Here is a 6,000-nt window from a genome sequence, read left to right on the forward strand (position 1 = left end):
CCAAAATAATTAATTTAAAACCATTGCATCCCAAATTCCCCCGCCCCCCAAAATGTCCCCCCAGTTTCGTATCGTAAGATAACAAAGAACGAAAAGAACATTTGTTCTCATTATGTACAATAGGATTATGAAGTAAGAAACTAATTAGTCTTCTAGAAATTCCTTGTTTGCAGGAATGGTTAAGGAATGTAGGAATATTTTAAGTTGATCGCTGTAAGAATATTGCTACTCGTACGCGACGAACAGGGATATTTATAGTGCGTATGGATGATATTTGTGTGCGTGCGTACAATGATGTGTGTGCGCATTAAGCTGTGCGTTATAACGCATACATCTCTATGGCACGTCACTTATGCGCATTACTTTTGTTATGTATAAGATTTTTTTATTATTAACTCTTGTTCAATAATTTTGAGTTGATTTGCCTTGAGGGATAATTGATGTTTGTTAATTTAAAGCAAAATATCGTTTAAGTCGAACTAAGTGAAGCGTGAACGATGTAACATTCATGAACTCGTGTAGTGAGTGTTATTGAGTGTTTTTCTTTACAAAAATTTTGTAAATGAAATCTGAAAATTGGATGGTAAATCAGGTACCGTTTTTTCCGTATTTTTCTATTTTACTTTATTTTGTTAATTATTTCCTTTGAAAAGATTTGAATTTGAGTGCTAACTGCATTCGAAGTAAAAATTTGCGACAATGTTGCTGTTGCGCCGAGAATTTAATTTCATAAATTTTTCTTTATTTCCATGTACGTTTCCTTTATTTCCATGTACGTTTCCTTTATTTTCATGTACGTTTCCTTTATTTCCATGTACGTTTCCTTTATTTTCATGTACGTTTCCTTTATTTCATGTAGGTTTTTTTTTATTTTAATGTGAACTTCCCTAATTTTCATGTACGTTTTTTTTATTTTCATGTGATTTTTTTTTATTTTCATGTTCCTTTCCCTTATTTTCATGTACGTTTTTTTTGTTTTCATGTACGTTTTTTATTTTCATGTTCCTTCCCCTTATTTTCATGTACGTTTTTTATTTTCATGTACGGTTATTTTCATGTAGGCAAAATGTCGTATTGTAAGCACGACGTATACGGGCTACGTGTAGTTGGATAAGTACGTCAAGTCATCAGTTTAATTACTAAACTTATTACGTATGTTTAATATGTACGTTTAGTGCTCTTATTTATTGTATGCGTTTAATATTACTTTATTTCAATAGACTTTTCGTTCCTGCCGAATTTGAGTCATCGTGTACGTTAATTAACGATATATTATATACATTTTCCTGACCAAAACACTCCCATCATCATTGCCTAGATCAAAAATAATAACCCTGTATAATTTTTTGATAAAAAACAATATTAAGAGAAAATTCTGGACAGCAGAAAGCTCATTTTCATCACCTTGTCTAGGTTTGTATTTTTTCGTTTTTTTTCTACCCTGTGTATATATATACGGTATATATATATATTTTTTTTGAAACAAAAAACAATATTTGAGAGGAATTTGCAGATAGAGGAAAGCTATTTTCATCATATTTTCAAGTTTTTGTATTTTCGTTTTTTTTCAGGTTTAAAAGCCGCCTTCTGATTGGTCAATTGTTAAGAGGCCTGGCAATCACAGTCATGCATTTAAGTTAATGATGAAACTTCGCATTTTATTAATTAAATAATAAAAGTTCACTCTCTTTATTTTCTTGCACTTAGTCATGAGTTTTGTACCCGATCATTAGTATTTATTTTTTGCTGGTGCAGCCTTATTAATAAAATGTAAAATCACATTTTTTTTCTTTTATTTCTGTTTTCGTTAAGTTTTCGACTCGTCATTCTCTTATATTTTCAATTATTTTGTTTTTTCTATCATACACGCACCATAGAATATTAAAATCTACATTTGATTCATCCAATTTTTCGCAAACATGATATATAAATTTTTACATTGAATTTCTAACACATGATATATGATTTTTTACATTATATTTTCTAATACACGATATTTTTTCTCGGAATTTGACCAGTCGTTATCGTGCGTGGTTCTTTAGCTACAAAATAGTGAATCTTTAAAATGATTTAACTCCTCGTATTATTTGTAAATTCCAACAAAATCCGTTCATGACAATAAAAAAAAGGTAGACATGGCCAGTGAAGACATGTAAACAATTGCTTATCGCAGACAATAACGGGCGACAATACTGTCTTATTGTAGAAAAATTGGCTATGTACTTAAGAATATTTTGGGAAAGCTTCAAATATATCGAATTAAAGCCTGTGTGCAACCACGTCTGTCTGAGTACCGATTTCGTACGATTACATGCAATTAAGTGGGTCTCGGTACCAATTTCGTACGATTACATGCAATTAAATGGGTCTCGGTACCAATTTCGTACGATTACATGCAATTAAGTGCGTCTCGGTACCAATTTCGTACGATTACATGCAATTAAGTGGGTCTCGGTACCAATTTCGTACCATTACATGCAATTAAGTGGGTCTCGGTACCAATTTCGTACATTACATGCAATTAACTGGGTCTCGGTACCAATTTCGTACGATTACATGCAATTAAGTGGGTCTCGGTACCAATTTCGTACGATTACATGCAATTACGTGGATCTCGGTACCAATTTCGTACCATTACATGCAATTAAGTGCGTCTCGGTACCAATTTCGTACGATTACATGCAATTACGCGCGTCTCCGTACCAATTTCGTACGATTACACGCAATTAACTGGGTCTCGGTACCAATTTTGTACGATTACATGCAATTAACTGGGTCTCGGTACCAATTTCGTACCATTACATGCAATTCTGTACCAATTTCGTACCATTACATGCAACTACGCGCGTCTCTGTACCAATTTCGTACCATTACATGCAATTACGCTCTCTGTACCAATTTCGTACGATTTAACGTACATATCTGTAAGGCAATAATTCGCTGTACGCTTCTAGCGGTTGTTAATTAACTTTACGGAACAATTGTTCAATTTAATAATTGAAGACAATTAATTAAATTTACGGAAAAAGTTTCCCATTACGTAATTGATCAACACAAATTTAATTCAACGGAATTTAACCTGATCTATATTCCTTTAATATGAAAATTTTAAGGGCAATTTCAACTTGAACTTGGCATTTAATTTTAATTTAAGTCTTAAATTGATATACGAGTATGTGTACATTTTTTGACGGTAAAACATATTCAGAAAAATGCGTGGGTAATTTTGCGTAAATAGTGACACACTTTTTATAGGTAGCACTGATACACCCTTTTGTCGGGCCAAACTGGGTCAGGATGACCCACACAGAAGGACAAAAAGTTTGTCGCTTTTTAGTGATAGTCTCACTATTTTCTCTTGAGTATTTTTTTCCACTGTTGAAATGGTCTCGATTACTTTCCTACATGAAAATAGCAGCTATATGAAATAACAATTTTTTTTTCTTCTCGAAGTAATGATTTGTTCACTAATTCTTGAATTTTCGGCGGTCGGTGAATTATAAAAATTTATATTATTAAAGTCTTTTATATCTTTTTCATTTTAATATTATTTTGGGGGCTCAGGTAAACGTAACTTTAATTAGAATTTTTTTATTGATAGCCGCTTAATTAATTATTGTTAGCTTTAAGTTATTATTTTTAATTATTTCATGCAGTAAACTAATTTTAATCATAGAATTAGAATTAAATATATTGAAGGAAATGAAGTAAAATATAACGAAGGGCATTTCAGGAGCCGTGAAGCGAGCTGCATTTTTCGTATGGTTACGAGTAATTTTTAAGACGTAATTAAGGTGATTAAATAATATCTATTTTAGGAGTCTAGCACATCTATTTTTGACCACTCTCAGTCATATCTTTAATGCTTACTGACTTTAATGCTTACTGACTCAGCAAACACATTACTGAAGCACCTTTGTAAACACTTCCTGAGGAACAATTCTGTGTCGTGTCTCTTAGGACGTCTAAGTAGACGTCAAGTAGACCAGTGAGTAGATATGGCTAGTAGAGCGGTGAGTAGGTCTATGGGTAGACGTCATATAAGCCTGCGGGTTGACTTCCACCCTAACAAAATTTAGATGCAGGCCCGACTCTGCATTAGGTGCCGCCTAGGACTCGGGGAGCATATAAATCAGCCGCTGATTTCCGTCTCGGCCGGGCTTGAAGTGCAGCCTCTGGGCAGCTTGCTAGCTCGTTATGACTCGGCCTACCCTTGTAAAACTCTCAGTCCACTCTTCTCATACTCTCATGACACACTAGTCATACTCTCAGGACACACTTGTCATATTCTCATGACACAATTGTCATACTCTCAGGACACACTTGTTATACTCTTAGGACATTCTCAAGTCGGAAAGAATGTTCTTACTAGAAGCTGATTTAGATCGGGTAGCCAACCAGACCCAGAATAACGCTATGCCAAATGCAGCGACTCCTCGAAAGAAACCTAGGCGGTACCCAAATTTTGTTGGGGTAGCAGGCCTGTAGTTAGACGTCTAGTAGAGCCACTAGTAGATCTGTCTAGTTAACGTCTCAGTAGACGTCTAGTTATGTGTGAGTAGAACGTCCAAAATATTTCTATCAGACGTGTAGACTGTGGAGCAAGCTTAACTGGGGGTTAGTATGGATCACTCGCACAGTCGCAATGTTGTCGGAACTCAGCTCAGTAGAAGTGAATATCACTCACCATTATTATCAATTGTTCGTTTGGCCATGAACAAAAAGTGCGTTACCTGACCAAAAGGATCTGGTAATTTTTCGATTAGAGATTTGTTGCTGTAAAGTAACGATCACTTCTGTCGATTGTGGAGTGGGTTCCACCAATATGCATATGGCTTACTTGAAAGTACCTTTCTGTCATGCCTACTTGGATGAAAAACGAATAACATCGCGGTTTCTGCCTCATAACATCGCTTTTTTCACATAACATCGCGGTTTTTTTCACATAACATCGCGGTTTTTATCCACAACATCGCGTTTTTTTGCCCACAACATCGCGGTTTTTTACCCACAACATCGCGGTTTTTTACCCACAACATCGCGGTTTTTATCCACAACATCGCGGTTTCTTGCCCATTACATCGCGGTTTTTACCCACAACATCGCGGTTTCTTGCCCACAACCTTGCGGTTTCTTGCCCACAACCTTGCGGTTTCTTGCCTACAACATCGCTTTTTTCACGCAAAATCGCGGTTCTTACCCACAACATCGTGGTTTCTCACACAACTTCGTGGCATTTCAGCCCACATCGCGGTTTCCATTTCAAAGTATCCCGATTTACAAATTTTTAAATAAGGCAGCACTGCACGGCTGACGTCCAACAACGCTTTATAAATTGCAAGTGTTTTATACATCACTCAGAAAAATGAATGAGTTATATTGTCCCAATAGTGACACACTTTCTTACCCGCAACACGAGCAGAGAGCAGACGTAGCACTGATACGTCCTGTTGCCGGACTAAAGTGTGTCAGGATGACCCACACAAGGGCAAAAAGTGCATCACTATTTAGACAAAGTCTCGCTCATTTTTCCCAGTGCAGCGGCACAACTTATTGCAAAAAAATAATAAATTCCCCTGGGACGGCACAGTGTAATATACATTATTGTATATTACACAGTGTAATATACATTATATACATTAGTGTATGTGTGTGTGGGCGGTGTAAAGTATGGTAGTCTAAATGTTTGGTCAATAGTTAGTTAATAGGTTAAGGCAGTTATGCTTGTGTACGGTGAATTGCATAGTTGAAACTACACATTTTATAATAGATGCTATAGAATATAGCCAACACTTAAGGTAATTAGCCACCATTCACGATCTTATATAATATATTAGAATATATTCTCCTTATAGCGGTGGCGTAGTTATAGGTATAGATTACATATAGGATATAGCTTACCATCTATTATATGAGTAAGATTATTATGGCATTTTATACAGTAGCATGACTCATGCTACAGCCTAGGTCATGCTGATGAGTCATGCTACAGCCTAGGTC

Source organism: Hyalella azteca, unplaced genomic scaffold (genome assembly GCF_000764305.2).
Source record: "Hyalella azteca isolate HAZT.00-mixed unplaced genomic scaffold, Hazt_2.0.2 contig5228, whole genome shotgun sequence".
Taxonomy (NCBI): Eukaryota; Metazoa; Arthropoda; class Malacostraca; order Amphipoda; family Hyalellidae; genus Hyalella; species Hyalella azteca.